The sequence below is a fragment of the Phocoena sinus genome, chromosome 17, assembly GCF_008692025.1.
Source record: "Phocoena sinus isolate mPhoSin1 chromosome 17, mPhoSin1.pri, whole genome shotgun sequence".
Lineage (NCBI taxonomy): Eukaryota > Metazoa > Chordata > Mammalia > Artiodactyla > Phocoenidae > Phocoena > Phocoena sinus.
The window spans coordinates 26,983,992-27,002,816 of record NC_045779.1 but is presented as its reverse complement, the minus strand read 5'-3'; the positions used below and the strand labels follow the sequence as shown (position 1 = coordinate 27,002,816).

At 35.7% G+C, this 18,825-nt stretch overlaps 1 pseudogene; it reads right to left on the bottom strand.

Annotated features, from left to right (window-relative positions):
* Positions 1–5,510: 5,510 nt before the first annotated feature.
* LOC116742631 lies at positions 5,511–12,717 on the bottom strand (annotated as a pseudogene).
* Between the last annotated feature and the right edge of the window lie 6,108 nt (positions 12,718–18,825).

Here is an 18,825-nt window from a genome sequence, read left to right as displayed (position 1 = left end):
TTCTGCTAGAATTCACTACAATATTCTGATTCTTTATCATGTGCTATTCAACTACATGTATTGATATTGGGATGACCTCATTAATTACAGTGACAGAGTAATGGATAAGGGTTGTATTACACTATCATTCATGGCTGTGGAGGAGAGTTAAAGTGACATTTTCTATCACTTTAACACTGAGTATTAGAATAACATAAGGATTAAAAGCTTAACTCTACCGTAATTGTCACATTTTTTTTTTCTATTAAAGCCTTTCAATCTAAGGAAGAGAATGTTTGGACCTATAACGTTTTTGTACAGCAATACACTTGACATGATGAAATCATTATCTCTGAAGCATCTCTTCTCATGTGACAAGAAGGAAGATGTGTCTATTTAAGTTTTAGGGCATCCATTCTTTCTATGGGAAGAAGTTAATTTTATTAGCATATATAAAAGTTTATTTCCAAATGCAGATATGTAGCAGACTAACATATTTAACCAGATTGGATAATTATGTTGTTATGTCCTAAACCTACATGAACTGTGACTATATAATTAAATAATAATAGCCTTATCTACCTGTTCTATAAAACGTTTGCAAATTGACAAGTACAGTAGTCCCCCTTTATTCATGGGGGACACCTTCCAAGAACCCCAGTAGATGCCTGAAACCACAGGTACCACTGAACATTTACTATGTGTTTTCCTATACATACATACCGCTGACTAAAGTTTAATTTATAAATTAGGCCCAGTGAGAGATTAACAATACAAACTAATAATAAAATAGAACAATCACAATATACTGTAATGAAAGTTATGTGAATGTGGCCTCTCTCTCAAAATATCTTATTGTACAAAGTTAATGCCTTTTCCTTCTTCACTAAGCACTTACCACTTGGCCATAACTTTTACAGTTTGAGGTATGACAGCAAAACTAACACAAGTTTCTTTTTTTCTTTATAACTTCAGGGATAGAAGATTTGTTCTTACCATAGATCTTAGCAACTTTAGCATACAATTTTTTCTTTCCTTAAGTAGAGCTTTCATGTTTTCACTTAAAGGAAGCACTTTACAGTTTCTCTTTGGCATATCTGAGTTGCCAGTTTCTCTACTCTTGCACTTTTGGGCCATTATTAAGTAAAATAAAGGTTACATGTACGTAAACACTGTGATACCAGGAAAGTTGATCTAATAACCTAACCTAGAGAGCGATTAAGTGACTAATGGGTGGGATACTCTGGATACAGGGATGATTCAGGTCCTGGGTGGGATGGAGCAGGAATGTGATAGATTTCATCAAGCTACACAGAGTGGCACGCAATGTAAAACTTACAAATTATCTATTTCTTAAATCTTCCATTGAATATTTTTGGACCTCTGCTGACCATGAGTAACTGAAACCATAGAAAGTATAGCCATGCATAAGGTTGGACTACTGTAGAAAATGGTTTAGACAGGTGGATGACGGATGTAAAGTAATTGTTTTAATATTTATTTTTACTAAAAACAAAATTTCTCTGATTTTCATTATTTTTAAATTGCATTCTTTGTAAAAATGTAATGAACATTAATGAGCTATTTTTCAAATTACAAATGTTAATGAAAATTTAAATTTGTTTGAAATGTAAACCATAGGATTTTATAAACCTCTAAGGTAGGAAGTAGGATGCTAAAGATAGTGGTTATTTCTTTTAAATTATCATAGTATTGTACATTGATTTTCTAAACTGCTAAAATAATTAAATCTTCAAAAAGTCTGGAAATTTAAGCACAAAGCAATAATATTGGTCCCATTCACACATCTAGAAAGTGTAAAATTAGGAATTAAAACCTAGATCTGACTGGCCTAAGTCTGAGCTGTTAGCATAATGCTTGGTACATAGTAGGCCCCAAATAAATGACAAAAGTCATTGTGCTTTCTTTTCCATGTTTGAGTTTTGTTTCCTCAGGTACAGAACAGAGATTAGTTAAAACTGCTTGAAATTGTTTTAGACAGCCTTCCAAATGTAAATGTATAATATAATTTAGTTATCATACTAATTCATAGTCAATGGCCCTGGTTTTGTTTAGTTATTCATTCACTTTATTAAACAAATATAGTTGTTTTTGTACCTATGGTATTCCAGGCTCAATAAATGCTTATTGACTTTTAAAATTTGGGGTAACATGCACACATACGCATACAAACACACACACACACATATACATACATATGTGTGTGTATATGTATATATATGTCAATTTATCTACCTATCCTTCCATCCTTCCTCTGTAGTTTATGTTCCATTATTAATATTACTTTATTTTCACCAGATATTCTTCAAAAGCATCATGTTTCAGGACTGAATGTTATCCTCTGTATTTCCCTAAAACTCTTCTATAGTGGTGTCCAATTCTCTTCAGATAACAAGATTCTAAAATATCCACCAAAAGGCAATCATAAGCCAAAGGCTTATGTGAGGTAAAAATCATAATTTGGCCCTTCTCTTTGGAATCATAATCCTTTTTCCCCTCTTATGAAACCTCATATAAAACCCTATAAAGTAAGAAACTAACATAGAAACATGAGATATTATTGTGGAGAATAATCCCCAGACAAACTTTTGATCCCAGGCAAACTTCAAAAATTTTTTTGTTTATAATTATGAGAAGACCAGTTAAGAAGAGGTTACATTAATTCATGTGACAAGTATGAAGGACTGAAGTGTAGCAATAGAAATAATAATGGAGTGCTGCTAATTCATACGAAAGAAAAACAAACAATAAAATAAAATAAAAACTTCCTCTCACTGGGGTCTTTAAAAGCCCTCTTGACTTCTTTTCAGTAGAGTTGAGTCAGATTTTAGATCTGGTGTTGCTCCCCTATTGCAATAGTCTTGAATAAAGTCTTCCTTTCCTGTTTAACTTTGACTTGTGCCATTTTTACTTTGAAAGGCCATGGTACAGATCCTTCCACTGAGGAAGAGTTACCTGGAGTTGGGCTTGTGTTTTCAAGAATTTATATGGGCTTTGGACTTGTGTATCTTCATGTATGATGGGGTTAAAAAGAATTATTGAGGACAGAGACCAGAGCTACCAAAAACAATTCTGTGGAGCAAAATATGGATGATTCCTAAAACAGAACTTGGCCACTGATATCCAAATTCCCCAGACATTTTTGTGGCCAGTATCCTTTGAAGATTAGGGCCTGCTATAGCAGCAATTACACGGTACAGAGTAAATGGTATATCTTGACAAAACAATAACGTTTTCCCTATAATTACATCCTAGTTTTTAAATCTTGCTTTCTGTTTACTTTTTTGCATGCACAACTTGGTCTTTCTCAGTTATGGTGTGAATTCTCTTGACTACTGATTTGTCTCTCTATTACAGCAATTTTCTTAGGCAATGCTAATACTTGCCAACTCAGGCCTATGGAGTTCAATCCCTTACACCAATACTGTGACATAAAGAGTCTGGAGAGATAAGGAAGAGCTTTCCTGAATTAGACTCTGTATGTGTTACCTGTCATTGAATAACAAATTACAAAAAATTTATTGGCTTAAATGAACACATGTTTATCTCATAGTTTCTGTGGTTAGTAATCTAGATATGTGTTAGTTGGGTCTGCATCTTTAAGGTCTCTCACAAAGATGAAATCAATGGTTAACCAAGGCTGAGGTCTCATTTGAAGGGTAGGCTGAAGAAGAAGAGTTGCCAGGCTCACATTGTTGTAGACAAAAATTACAATTCCTTAAGGACCACTGGAATGAGAGCCTCTGTTTCTAGTAGGCTTTTGGCAGGGATACCCTCAGTTCCTTCTATTTGGGCCTCCCCAACATGGTGACTTATTTCATCAATGACAATAAGCAAGTGAGTTTGCTAGCAAAAGGAGAGTCATTATATTATATAACCCAATGACAGAAATTACATGACTTCACTTTATTAGTTAGGAGCACCAGGGGATTAAACCAGGATCTGAATACTAGGAAGCAAAGCCATATGGGAGCCATCCTTGTAGCTGCCTACTACAGACCCAATGGTAGTTGATAAAGCATTAGAGGATTCCTTTCAGTTCCTAACACATTATATTTTATTCCTTTGTCATATCCATGAAATTACAGTGGGATGAAAAGGTAAACTTTTGGGTGCAGATGGTAAATATTATTTATGAGAAACACGAGAGTAGTTGGAGACAACAATCTAATATTTTTCAGGCTGTAATCAGTAATGTTAAAAAAATTCCCTTATAGAAATGACTGTCACTTATTTCTTGTATGGTGTGTATGGTGTGTACTGGTGATTGAGGAACTACTGATTAAAGAAACAAAATGTGAAAAAAAAAAAAAAGAAAGAACTGCCACTTATTTCTAAGATTCTTGAACAACAAATCGATTTTAATCCATTAAATTACCTTGATTAAACTTATGGCCTGGAGACAATAACACATTAACTTTAAAAAAGGCAGCATTTTCCTCCCATGGTTGGCAATGTATGGCAAGAGAGTAGCTTCAGATTTAAAACTCTCAAAGAAATGACAATATTTCTTACAATATCTTTAATATGTAATATTGTATTGTTTCTTTGTCATTATAATTATGATAATATTACCTAATTCATAGGATTGTTGTGAATAAAAGGTGACAGAATATAAAACACTAAAATTCTAGATAGATGTATTGTTGTTAATATTGCCATTAGCCACCATTTTTATTGAAAAGGTATATTAAGGCAAGGAAAGGAAGATGATGTGTGGATAAATACAGGCAAACTAATCCAAAGGTTAAATTTTATCTTCAAGTCATCTATCTATATGTTTTGAGAGGTGTCTGGGATTTTGTTTGTTTTTTTTTTTAAGTACCTTGTCCAACATAATTCCAAAGTTATTGAGGTGAATCTTTAAAGAGTATTCCCAGCAGTTAAAGACTGCCAAAGTGAATGTTATTGGATACTCTACCAAATATTGATATTTAGTAAGTAGTTGGACACATGTATCTCGGTTTCAAAGGAAATGTTTGGGCTACAAATATAAATTTAGGAGCCAGTCATGGAACAGAATGAGAGCACTTATGAATTAATATAGGTAGAAAATAAAGAGATTATATCTAGAGACAATACTGCCCTTGTGTCAGAGGTTGCTTTTGAATTCTGACTCTATTTCTTAACCATTAGAATAAACTTGGATATGATACATACTACTCTAAAAATTAAATTGTGAGAGGCAGCATATTAAAAGTGTTAAGAACATAGATTTCCAGCTCTGCCACTGTATGAAGGTAAAAAATTATTTAAATTTTCTAAGTATCATTTTTCCTCATCTACAAAATGGAAAAAGTAATTATAGTTACTTCAGAGGGTTATTTTGAATTTTTATAGAAATTAATATTTAGTGAATTTATGCTATTTATTAAGTCCCTGTAAATTCTAATATTTTTATTTTTTCTAAAATGTAATTGGTAAGAGTACTTACCACATACCCTTAAGAAATAAATGAAATAAAGCATATATAAGTACTAAATAAATATTAACTCTTTTTTGGAAAGGGCTCAAATGCACCCAATCTCCCTCAGCTTGGCCAGCAGGTCCTCTGTGGTCTCCACCTTGACACTGGCCGTGTGCTGAGGTGGGTCTTCCAAGCTAATCACAGAGAACTTGGAGGTCAGGTCCATACCCAGGTCCCCAGCCTTGATCACCTCGATCTTCTTCTTGGCTTTCATGATGTTGGGCAACGTATCATAGTAGGGCTCGTTGAGCTACAGGTCAGCAGTCACAACACCAGGCAGCTTCAGGAGCAGAGCCTCCAGGCCTCCATCAATCTCCTGCTTCCCTTTCACCTTGTCCCCTTCCAGCGTCACCTAGGAGATGAATGTGCCCTGTGGCCAGTCCAGAAACCCAGCTGTCATCTGCCCTGCCTGGTTACAATTATCATCGATGGCCTGCTTGCCCATTCTACCTTCCCCTTCTCTGCCAGTTTGACCAGGACCCAGGCCACCTGCAGGGAACCCAGGAGATCTGCCTATGCAACCCGCACCTCCACGTGGATGCCTCGGTCTGCACCCATGGCCAGAGCGGTGCAGATGGTCTCCTGGCACTGGGCAAGCCCACAGCTGACAGCAAGGATTTCCTTCACCAGCTTTTTCTCCTTGAGCTGCACGACCTCCTCCACCGCGATCTAGCAGAAGGTGTTCATGGAGCGCTTCACGCAGTCTGACCGCACCCATCCTGTCGGGCTTCACCAGGATCTACTCAGCCGGGAGGGAACTGGCAGGGTCAGGGGGAAACAGGCGAGAAGGCGGGTGTGGGGGTAGGGGGTGGCCGAGACGCCAAGCCTTGCCCAGGCTGGATGGGGCCCAGAGGGATGTGGAAAGGGACAGGACCTTGTCCATGGTCCCACAGCTTCAGGAACAGAGAGGGTTAGAATTCACAGGTGGGTGGAGGCCACCTTTGCTCTCAGACATTCACTGAGCACCAGGGACATCTGACTCGCTCATCCTACTCTGTGGCTGCTCCTTGGGCCTGAAAGAGTGTTTCACAATTTTTTCTTTACCACAACCCGTAGCAAGAGGTACATTTTACAATATTCCAAAGTGTATTAGAAATGCACGCATACATTTATATAGAAACATAAATACCATGGCAATATAAGGTTTGGTGATGAATTCTAACCCTTCCATTATACACCTTACCCTGACATTTTCTATTCTTTTTTTAAAATTAATTAATTATTTTTTAACATCTTTATTGGAGTATAATTGCTTTACTTTGTGTTAGTTTCTGCTGTATAACAAAGTGAATCAGTTATATGTATACATATATCCCCATATTCCTTCCCTCTTGCAACTTGCTCCCTCCCACCTTCCCTATCCCACCTCTTTAGGTGGTCACAAAGCACCCAGCTGATCTCCCTGTGCTATGCGACTACTTCCCACTAGCTATCTATTTTACATTTGGTAGTGTATATATGTCCAAGCCACTCTTTCACTTCCTCCCAGCTTACCCTGTCTCTTGCCTGTGTCCTTAAGTCCTTTCTCTATGTCTGTGTCTTTATTCCTGTCATGCCCTTAGGTTCTTCAGAACCACTTTTTTTTTTAGATTCCATATGTATGTGTTAACATGCGGTATTTGTTTTTCTCTTTCTGACTTACTTCACTCTGTCTGACAGATTCTGGGTCCATCCACCTCACTACAAATAATTCCATTTTGTTTATTTTATAGCTGAGTAATATTCCATTGTATATATGTGCCATGTCTTCTTTATCCATACATCTGTCAATGGACTTAGGTTGCTTCCATGTCCTGGCAAATGTAAATAGTGCTGCAATGAACACTGTGGTACATGACTCTATTTGAGTTATGGTTTTCTCAGGGTATATGCCCAGTAGCAGGATTGCTGGGTCATATGGTAGTTCTATATTTGATTTTTTTAAGGAACCTCCATAATGTTCTCCATAGTGGCTGTATCAATTTACATTCCCACCAACAGTGCAAGAGGGTTGCCTTTTCTCCACATCCTCTCCAGCATTTATTTTTTGTAGAGTTTCGAAGGTGGTCATTCTGACTGGTGTGATGTGATACCTCATTGTAGTTTTGATTTGCATTTTTCTAATGATTAGTGATGTTGAGCATCCTATCCTGTGTTTGCTAGCAATCTGTATATTTTCTTTAGAGAAATGTCTATTTAGTTCTTCTGCCTATTTTTGTATTGGGTTGTTTGCTTTTTATATTAAGCTGCATGAGCTGCTTGTATATTTTGGAGATTAATCCTTTGTCAGTTGCTTCCTTTGCAAATATTTTCTCCCATTCTGAGGGTTGTCTATTCATCTTGTTTATGGTTTCCTTTGCTGTGAAAAAGCTTTTAAGTTTTATTCAGTCCCATTTGCTTATTTTTGCTTTTATTTCCATTTCTCTAGGAGGTGGGGCAAAAAGGATCTTGCTGTGAGTTATGTTCTGCCTATGTTTTCCTCTAAGAGCTTTATAGTGTCTGGCCTTACATTTAGGTCTTCAATCCATTTTGAGTTTATTTTTTTTTGTATGGTATTAGGGAGTGGTCTAATTTCATTCTTTTATGTGTAGCTGTCCAGTTTTTCCAGCACCATTATTGAAGAGGCTGTCTTTTCTCCATTGTATATTCTTGCCTCCTTTATCAAAGGTAAGGTGACCATATGTGCATGGGTGACCATATGTGCATGGTTTTATCTCTGGGCTTTCTATCCTGTTCCATTGAACTATATTTCTGTTTCTGTTCCAGTACCATACTCTCTTGATTACTGTAGCTTTGTAGTATAGCCTGAAGTCACTGAGGCTGATTCCTCTAGCTCCGTTTTTCTTTCTCAAGATGGCTTTGGCTATTCGGGGTCTTTTGTGTTTCCATACAAATTGTGAAATTTTTTGTTCTAGTTCTGTGAAAAATGCCATTGGTGGTTTCACAGTGATTGTATTGAATCTGTAGATTGCTTGGGGTAGTATAGTCATTTTCACAATGTTGATTTTTTCAAATCCAAGAACATGGTATATCTCTCCAGCTTTTTGTATCATCTTTAATTTCTTTCATCAGTGTCTTATAGTTTTCTGCATACAGGTCTTTTGTCTCCCCAAGGAGGTTTATTCCTAGGTATTTTATTCTTTTTTGTTGCAATGGTAAATGGGAGTGTTTCCTTAATTTCTCTTTCAGATTTTTCATCATTGGTGTATATGAATGCAAGAGATTTCTGTGCATTAATTTTGTATCCTGCCACTTTACCAAATTCATTAATTAGCTCTAGTAGTTTTCTGGTAGCATCTTTAGGATTCTCTATGTATAGAACATGTATTGGCAAACAGTCAAAGCTTTACTTCTTCTTTTCCAATTTGGATTCCTTTCATTTCTTTTTCTTCTCTGATTGTTGTGGTAAAACTTCCATAACTGTATTGAATAATAGTGGTGAGAGTGGGCAACCTTGTCTTGTTCCTGATCTTAGTGAAAATGGTTTCCTTTTTTCACCATTGAGAATGACGTTGGCTGTGGGTTTGTCATATATGGCCTTTATTATGTTGAGGTAAGTTCCCTCTATGCCTACTTTCTGGACAGTTTTTGTCATAAATCAGTGTTATATTTTGTCAAAAGTTTTTTCTGCATCTAGTGAGATTATCATATGGTTTTTATCCTTCAATTTATTAATATGGCATATCACATTGATTGATTTGCATATATTGAAGAATCTTTGCATTCCTGGGAAAAATCCCACATGATAGTGGTGTATGAACCTTTTAATGTGTTGCTGGATTCTGTTTGCTAGTATTTTGTTGAGGATTTTTGCATCTATATTCATCAGTGATATTGCCTGTAGTTTTCTTTTTTTGTTACATCTTTGTCTTGTGTTGGTATCAGGGTGATGGTGGCCTCATAAAATGAGTTTGGGAGCATTCCTCCCTCTGCTATATTTTGGAAGAGCTGGAGAAGGATAGGTGTTAGATCTTCCCTAAATGTTTCATAGAATTCACCTCTGAAGCCATCTGGTTCTGGGCTTTTGTTTGTTAGAAGATTTTTAGTCACAGTTTCAATTTCAGTGCTTGTGATTGGTCTGTTCATATTTTCTATTTCTTCCTGGTTCAGTCTCGTAAGGTTGTGCTTTTCTAAGAATTTGTCCATTTCTTCCAGGGTGTCCATTTTATTGGCATATAGTTGCTTGTAGTAATTTCTCATGATCCTTTGTATTTCTGCAGTGTCAGTTGTTACTTCTCCTTTCTCATTTCTAATTCTATTGATTTGAGTCTTCTCCCTTTTTATCTTGATAAGCCTGGCTAAATGTTTATCAATTTTGTTTATTTTCTCAAAGAATCAGCTTTTAGTTTTGTTTATCTTTTCTATTGTTTTCTTCATTTATTTTTCAGTTATTTTTCATGTGATCTTCATGATTTTTTCTGCAAACTTTTTTGTTGTTATTGTTCTTCTTTCTCTATTTGCTTTAGGTGTAAGGTTAGGTTGCTTATTTGATATTTTTCTTGTTTCTTGAGGTAGGATTGTATTGCAATAAACTTGCCTCTTAGAACTACTTTTGCTGCATCAAATAGGTTTTGGTTATTCATGTTTTTATTGTCATTTGTCTCTAGATATTTTTTGATTTCCTCTTTGATTTCTTCAGTGATTTCTTGGGTATTTAATAGCATATTGTTTAGCCTCCCTGTGTTTGTAATTTTTACAGATTTTTTTTTCCTGTAATTGATATCTAGTCTCATAGTGCTGTGGTCAGAAAAGATACTTGATAGGATTTCAATTTTCTTAAATTTACTGAGGCTTAATTTGTGACCCAAGACACACTCTATCCTGGAGAATGTTCCACGAACACTTGAGAAGAAAGTGTATTTTGTTCTTTTTGGGTGGAATATCCTATAAATATCAATTAAGTCCATCTTGTTTAATGTGTCATTTAAAGCTTGCTTTTCCTTATTTATTTTCATTGTGGATGATGTTTCCATTGGTGAAAGTGGGATGTTTAAGTCCCCTACTATGATTGTGTTACTGTCAAGTTCCCATTTTATGGCTGTTAGCATTTGCCTTGTTTATTGAGGTGCTCTTGTGTTGGGTGCATAAATATTTAAAATTGTTTTATCTTCTTCTTGGATTGATCCCTTGATCATTACATAGTGTCCTTCTTTGTCTCTTGTAATAACCTTTATTTTAAAGTCTATTTTGTGTGATATGAGGATTGCTACTCCAGCTTTGTTTTGATTTCTATTTGGACAGAATATCTTTTTCCATCCCCTCACTTTCAGTCTGTTGGTCTGAAGTGTGTCTCTTTTAGATGGAGTATATACAGGTCTTGTTTTTGTATACATTCAGCCAGTCTATATCTTCTGGTTGGAGCATTTAATCCACTTAAATTTAAGGTAATTATTGATATATATGTTCCTACTGCCATATTCTTAATTGTTTTGAGTTTGTTTTTGTAGTTCTTTTCCTTCTCTTGCGTTTTCTGCTTAGAGAATTTCCTTTAGTATTTTTTTGTAATTCTGGTTTGGTGATGCTGAATTCTCTTAGCTTGTGCTTGTCTCTAAAGCTTTTAATTTCTCTGTCAAATCTGAATGATATCCTTGCTGGGTAGAGTAATCTTAGTTGTAAGTGTTTCCCTTTCATCACTTTATATGTCCTGCCACTTCCTTCTGGCTTGCAGAATTTCTGCTGAAAGATCAGCTGTTAATGCTATGGGGATTCCCTTGTATGCTGTTTGTTGCTTTTCCCTTGCTGCTTTCAATATTTTTTATTTTTATTTAATTTTTTATAATTGTTTAATATGTGTCTTGGCATGTTTCTCATTGGATTTATCCTTTATGTGACTCTGTGCTTCCTGGACTTGATTGACTATTTCCTGTCCCATATTAGGGAAGTTTTCAACTATAATCTCTTCAAATATTTTCTCTATCCCTTTCTTTTTCTCTTCTTCTTCTGGGACCCCTATAATTCAAATGTTGGTGTGTTTAATGTCCCATAGGTCTCTGAGACTGTCCTCAATTCTTTTCATTCTTTTTTCTTTATTCTGCTCTTCAGTAATTGTTTCCACTATTTTATCTTCCAAGTCACCTAACCATTCTTCTGATTCAGTTATTCTGCTATTGATTCTTTCTAGTGAATTTTTAATTTCATTTATTATGTTGTTCATTGTTGTTTGTTTTTTCTTTAGTTCTTCTAGGTCCTTATTAAATGTTTCTTGTATTTTCTCCATTCTACTTCCAAGATTTTGGATCATCTTTACTATCATTACTCTGAATTATTTTTCAGTTAGACTGCCTATTTCTTCTTCATTTGTTTGATCTGTTGGGTTTTTACCTGGCTCTTTCATGTGCTGCATATTTCTCTGTCTTCACATTTTGTTTAACTTACTGTGCTTGGAGTCTCCTTTTCTCAGGCTGCAGGTTCGTAGTTCATGTTGCTTTTGGTGTCTGTCCCCAGTGGGTAAGGTTTGTTCAGTGGGTCAAGTAGGTTTCCTGGTGGAGGGGACTGGTGCCTGTGTTCTGGTGCATGAGGCTGGATCTTGTCTTTCTGGTGGGCAGGACCACTTTAAGTCGTGTGTTTTGAGGTGTCTGTGAACTTATTATAATTTTTGGCAGCCTTTCTGCTAATGTGTGGTTTTGTGTTCCTGTCTTGCTAGTTGTTTCACATGGGGTGTCCAGCACTGGAGCTTGCTGGTCATTGAGTAGAACTGGGTCTTTGCATTGAGATGGCAATCTCTGGCCAAGCTCTCACCAACTGATATTAAAAGGGGCCGGGAGGTCTCTGGTGGACCAATATCCTGAACTCTACTCTCCCACCTCAGAGGTTCAGGCCTTACAGCCAGCTGGAGCACCAAGCCCCTGCCAGCCACATAGCCTTAGTAAGCTGAGACACCAAGTGGGGAGTAGGAAAAATAGTGTCAGATACTTTCCTCACCAATTCTTGGATACTTATTTGGAAAAAAATGACAAAAATATAAATAAAAGATTATGCACAGTACCTTGAAGGAAGCCTGGGTCTGTGTGCGGCCCTAGATCTCATGCATCATTAGCTTCATTGTCCATCAGCCTCTGGGAGATAGCCAAGCAGAAGACAGGGATGAGAGTCCTCTGGCACAGGCCACAGCAATTACAGGCACTGTGATGCCCGACAGAGGGAGATACGAGAGGCAGCTGCTGAGGAGAGCTGGAACCAGACCATGTATAAGTTTATAATCCATGACAAGGAATCTTTACAGCGAAGTCAATGACCTTCTTGACAGCCATAATCGCATACAGCTCCACCATCTTCCTTCTGCAGCAACCCTATTAACTAGTTTTTAATAAAATATTTTACATGGTGATTACTATGCCATGCATAACCAGACACATTCTTAATTTATTACATTCTTTTACATAAACAAGCATAATCATAGTTTTGTGTAAATGAATATTTAATTCTTCCCTCACTTCAAGATTTATCCTTTTGATAACTCCTGAAAGGCATATACAAGTGGCTCAAAAACAAAACTGACACTTTAAATATCCTTTGACCTTGCCATGAACTTCAGTAAAAGTTTATTCTCTTGATTCTTTCAATTGAATCACTTCAGATATTGAAATGAAGTTTGTTTTAGTTGATGCATAATTCATTGAAAATATCCAATGTATGATGACATATTGAATTTAAAAGATTTTAGACCTTTCACTTTTCCTTTTATGTCTAATGTTTGCTTTAATAAATATTCTACCTTTTTCCATACATAATAAGTGATCTCTATTTCCAGTTTACAGATTTGGCTGGATTAAATGCCATCTTCTACAATCTTATATTTGGTAGTTTTGAAAATCTTTTCCCAAATTGGATAAATTTTTAACTTCAAAACACTTTTGAAAAACTTCTCTTCAATGTCAGTTTCAGTGTGTTTCCAGTGGGTGTAATTTGTGTGTGTGTGTGTGTGTGTGTGTGAAAAGATTTACACAGGAAGGATTTTTTTATCCTGTGACTGAAGTTGTTAGCCTTGATGGCTCTTGCTGGACTCCTTACCACAGAACAATGTCTCTTTACAACTGATGAGAGAAGCTAGCTTATTTGTCTAGAGACATCTATGAGTTTTCATTACTTAATTTTCATCTAAATGCATACTCTAAGTAAAAGTCCAGGAAATTTGATTTTATTCCTAAATAAATAACACTGTAATCAAAGGTTGACAAGAAATTCCTAGGAGGTTTTAAAAAAAACACCTTGAAGTAACCAGCTCCTTGGATTCAACCCACTGAGAGCATAATTTCTGTGCAACTTGGTAAACAACTCCTTGGATTTATCCCAAAGAGAGCATAAGTTCTGTGCAACTTGAAAAGTGTGAGCACTTCTACTTTTCTCCAGGCATGATTATTAGTGCAGGGGTTGCTACCAGAAGGATATAGAAGCCAGAGGTGAATTGAGAATACATGAAATCTAGAGAAGAGGAAGCTGTGTCTACCTCTAGGTTTTCCTTGCCTGAGTTAAGGGGCACATTTAATTCTGCAAAACTATGAAGTATTTCTGAGTAGCAGAGAGCTTTTGGGTTCAAGACTTAAACTATTCCAACTTCTCTGTTATGGTGGTCATAGTACTCCACAGAGAGAACTGATAAAGTGGAATTACATTTGTCTTCAGGACACCCTATCTAGAATTTCTCCCCAAATTAACTTTTGAAAATATAATTAATAAATGGGCTATGAAAGTTAATGACAGGACATTAGAACAAAAAGAATGAGAAAAGAGGTTTAGAATAATGGCAAATAATATTGGGTAGGTACTTATGAGTTCTCTTGATGCCAACACTTGGAGAGATATCAAGTATGATGAACATAAGTATTGGAGAAAGAAACCTTTATTATATTTTTGACTCTGTCATTAAGCTAGCTGTGTAACACATTTAAATTTTGTTCTATGGTGGCCTACCTAAAATCAAGATGATAATTCAGTGTTATTCCAAATGTGCTCCTTGATATTTTTATTTTTTTTAATTGAAGTATAGTTGCTTTACAAGTTTGTGTTAGTTTCTGCTGTACAGCAAAGTGAATCAGCCATACATATACATGTATCTCCTCTTCCTTTTATTTCCTTCCCATTTCGGTCACCACAGAGCATTGAGTAGAGTTCCCTGTTCCATAGAGTCTATTCTCATTAGTTATCTATTTTATACATAGTAGTGTATATATATCAACACCAAGCTCCCAATCCACCCCACTTTGGTAGTCATACATTTGTTCTCTATATCTTTGTCTCTATTTCTGCTTTGCAAATAAGTTCATCTGCACCATTTTTCTAGATTCCACACATATACATTAATATATGATTTTTAAAAAATTTTTTTCTCTTTCTGACTTACTTCACTCTGTATGACACACTCCAGGTCCATCCACGCCTCTACAAATGACCCAATTTCATTCGTTTTTATGTCTGAGTAATATTCTATTGTATATATGTATCACATCTTCTTTATCCATTCCTCTCTTGATGGACATTTAGGTGGCTTCCAGGTCCTGGCTATTGTAAATAGTGCTTCAATGAATGTTGGAGCACATGTATCTTTTGCAATTATGGTTTTCTCAGGGTATATGCCCAGTAGTAGGATTGCTGGGTCTTATGGTAGTTCTACTTTTAGTTTTTTAAGGACCCTCCATACTGTTCTCTATAGTGGCTGTATCAGTTTACATTCCCACTAACAGTGTAAGAGGGTTCCGTTTTCTCCAGAGCCTCTCCATCATTTATTGTTTGTAGATTTTTTTGATGATGGCCATTCTGACCAGTGTGAGGTGATACCTCATTGTAGTTTTAATTTGCATTTCTTTAATAGCTAGTGATGTTCAGTGTCTTTTCATGTGTTTGTTGGCCATCTGTATGTTTTCTTTGGAGAAATGTCTATTTAGGTCTTCTGCCCATTTTTTGATTGGGTTGTTGTTTTTTTGATATTGAGCTGCATGAGCTGTTTGTATATTTTAGAGATTAAACCCTTGTCAGTTGCTTTATTTGTAAATATTTTTTCCCATTCTGAGGGTTTTCTTTTCATCTTGTTTATGGTTTCCTTTGATGTGCAAAAGCTTTTGTTTCATTAGGTCCCATTTGTTTATTTTTATTTCCATTTCTCTAGGAGATGTGTCAAAAAGGATCTTGCTGTGATTTATGTCATAGAGTGTTCTGCCTAGGTTTCCCTCTAAGTGTTTTACAGTGTCTGGCCTTACATTTAGGTCTTTAATCCATTTTGAGTTTATTTTTGTGTATAGTGTTAAGGAGTGTTCTAATTTCATTGTTTTACATGTAGCTGTCCAGTTTTCCCAGCACCACTTATTGAAGAGGCTGTCTTTTCTCCATTGTATACTCTTGCCTCCTTTAGCAAAGATAGGGTGACCATATGTGCATGAGTTTATCTCTGGGCTTTCTATCCTGTTCCATTGATCTATATTTCTGTTTTTGTGCCAGTACCATACTGTCTTGATTACTGTACCTTTGTGGTATAGTCTGAAGTCAGGGAGCCTGACTCCTTCACCTCTGTTTTTCTTTCTCACGATTGATTTGGCTATTCGAGGTCTTTTGTGTTTCCATACAAATTGTAAAATTTTTCGTTCTAATTCTGTGAAAAATGACATTGGTAATTTGATAGGGATTGCATTGAATCTGTAGATTGCTTTGGGTAATATAATCCTTTTCATAATATTGACTCTTCCTATCGAAGAACATGGTATATCTCTCTATCTGTTCATGTCATCTTTGATTTCTTTCATCAGTATCCTATAGTTTTCTGAGTACTGGTCTTTTGCCTCTTTAGGTAGGTTTATTCCCAAGTATTTTATTCTTTTTGTTGTAATGGTAAATGGGATTGTTTCCTTAATCTCTCTTTCTGATCTTTTGTTGTTAATGTATAGGAAAGCAAGAGATTTCTGTTCATTAATTTTGTATCCTGCAAGTTTACCAAATTCATTGATTAGCTCTACTAGTTTTCTGGTGGTAGCTTTAGGATTCTCTGCATATAGTATCATGTCATCTGTAAACAGTGACAATTTTACTTCTTCTTTTCCAATTTGAATTCACTTTATTTCTTTTTCTTCTGATTGCCATGGCTAAGACTTCCAAAACTACATTGAATAATAGTGGTGAGAGTAGATATCCTTGTCTTGTTCCTGATCTTAGAGGAAATGCTTTTGGTTTTTCACCATTGAGAATGATGTTTGCTGTGGGTTTATCCTCTATGGCCTTTATTATGTTGAGGTAGGTGTCTTCTATGTCCACTTTCTGCAGAATTTTTATCATATCAGTGTTGAACTTTGTCAAAAGTTTTTTCTGCATCTATTGAGATGATCATATGGTTTTTATTATTCTATTTGCTAATGTGGTGTATCATGTTGATACCGAAGAATCCTTGTATCCCTGGTATAAATCTCACTTGATCATGTTGTATGGTCCTTTTTTTTTTTTTTTTTTTTTTTTTGGCGGTATGTGGGCCTCTCACTGTTGTGGCCTCTCCCGTTGCGGAGCACAGGCTCCGGACGCGCAGGCTCAGCGGCCATGGCTCACGGGCCCAGCCGCTCCGCGGCATGTGGGATCTTCCCGGACCGGGGCACGAACCCGTGTCCCCTGCATCGGCAGGCGGACTCTCAACCACTGCGCCACCAGGGAAGCCCTGTATGGTCCTTTTAATGTGTTGTTGGATTCTCTTTGATAGTATATTGTTCAAGACATTTTCGTCTATGTTCATCAGTGTTATTGATCTGTAATTTTCTTTTCTTGTGATATCTTTGTCTGGTTTTGGTATCATGGTTATGGTTGCCTTATAGAATGAGCTTTGGTGTGCTCCTTCTTCTGCATTTTTTGGAAGAGTTTGACAAGGAAAGGTGTTAGCTCTTCTCTAAATGTTTGGACTTTTGAGGTTAGAGGATATGATTCTGGGAAGATCAGAGTATATAACCCACTCCACCCTGGAAATAGAGATCACATTTTATTTTTTTTTATGATAATAACCCATTTTATAACTCTGTTAATAAAATAAGCTAGAGTTTATCAAAAAACTTTATTTCTCATAATGTAATGTCCATCACAGTGGAAGCATAACCTCTTTAACATAATGCCTAGAATATAGTAAATGTCCCAGGAACCACTCCACCACTATCTAATATATATATATATATGTATATATATACAGTCTAGATGCAGTATAAAATAACACACTTTTACTCATTCCATATACCTTTATATAAAATGCAAAATGAATTTTCATTCAGTACAGATTATCCCAGATACTGAAGGAAGGAAAATTTACTAAGTTGGTAATTATAATATTATTAACTATGATAATGACAGTGAATAACAAAGAGCAATAATGGTAGTAACATTTAACACATCTTATGCTTTTACAAATATTCTAAACACTAAGCTAATTGTTTTACAACAGTTTCTCACTTGTTTCTCAAAATAACCTAAAGAAGTTTCTTTTATACTTTAAATTTCTATTTGAGGTAACAGACTTAGGGAAGCAAAATTGCTTCTTAAAGATTACAAAGCTAGGAAGTGGTGGTGCCAAAATATGAACTAGGCTATGTATTTCCAAACCTATGTTATTCCCCATATTCAAATTATCCAATCTACTGGTCTGGTTTAAACTGAATCAAACAAACAAACAAACAAACAAACAAACAGAAAAGATAGCCAAAGCCCAACTAATTAATCTATTGAAAGGTTCAGCTTTATTTTTAGTCAGTGATTCTTTATGATAAACTTAACACAGATTTTTATCTCCTGAGATAAAGTTGATGACTGAATTTTGAAAGTAGTCTTCAGGTCTCATTGGCGTACTAAATGTCATTTGCATAGGGCTACTCTATAGCTTTTAAGTACTTATTCTATACTAAGTGTCGTAAACATATTACATCATTTAATCTAATGAAAACCCTAGGTGCTAAATATAGTTGTTCTCCTGAAGATGATCATAGTGAGACTGAGAGCAGAAAATTAAATTAGGCAAGTTTGCAGAGTTAATGGACAACTAAATGAAGGACCTCATATTCAAACCTATTACTTTCTAAGTCTACAGTCCAATTTCTTTTATCTATATAAAGTATTTTTAAAAGGCTTCATACATATAATTAGTTGTATGAGTAGTGTGTGAAGGAAGAGGCATGAACTCTAATGTACATGTTCTGTACTATAATATTTCTTGTATTTTCTCATTTAAGTTGAACAACTATCTTGTGAAATATTTATATTATCCACATTCTGAGGACCAGGAAACTAAGGTGCAGAAATGTGGCATAATCTATCTAAAGTCATCACATCTGGAAAAACTGCAAAGGTAAATTATGAAGCTGAGGGCTTTTTTTTAAGATTTTTTTTTTTCCCCATGTGGACCATTTTTAAATTCTCTATTGAATTTGCCA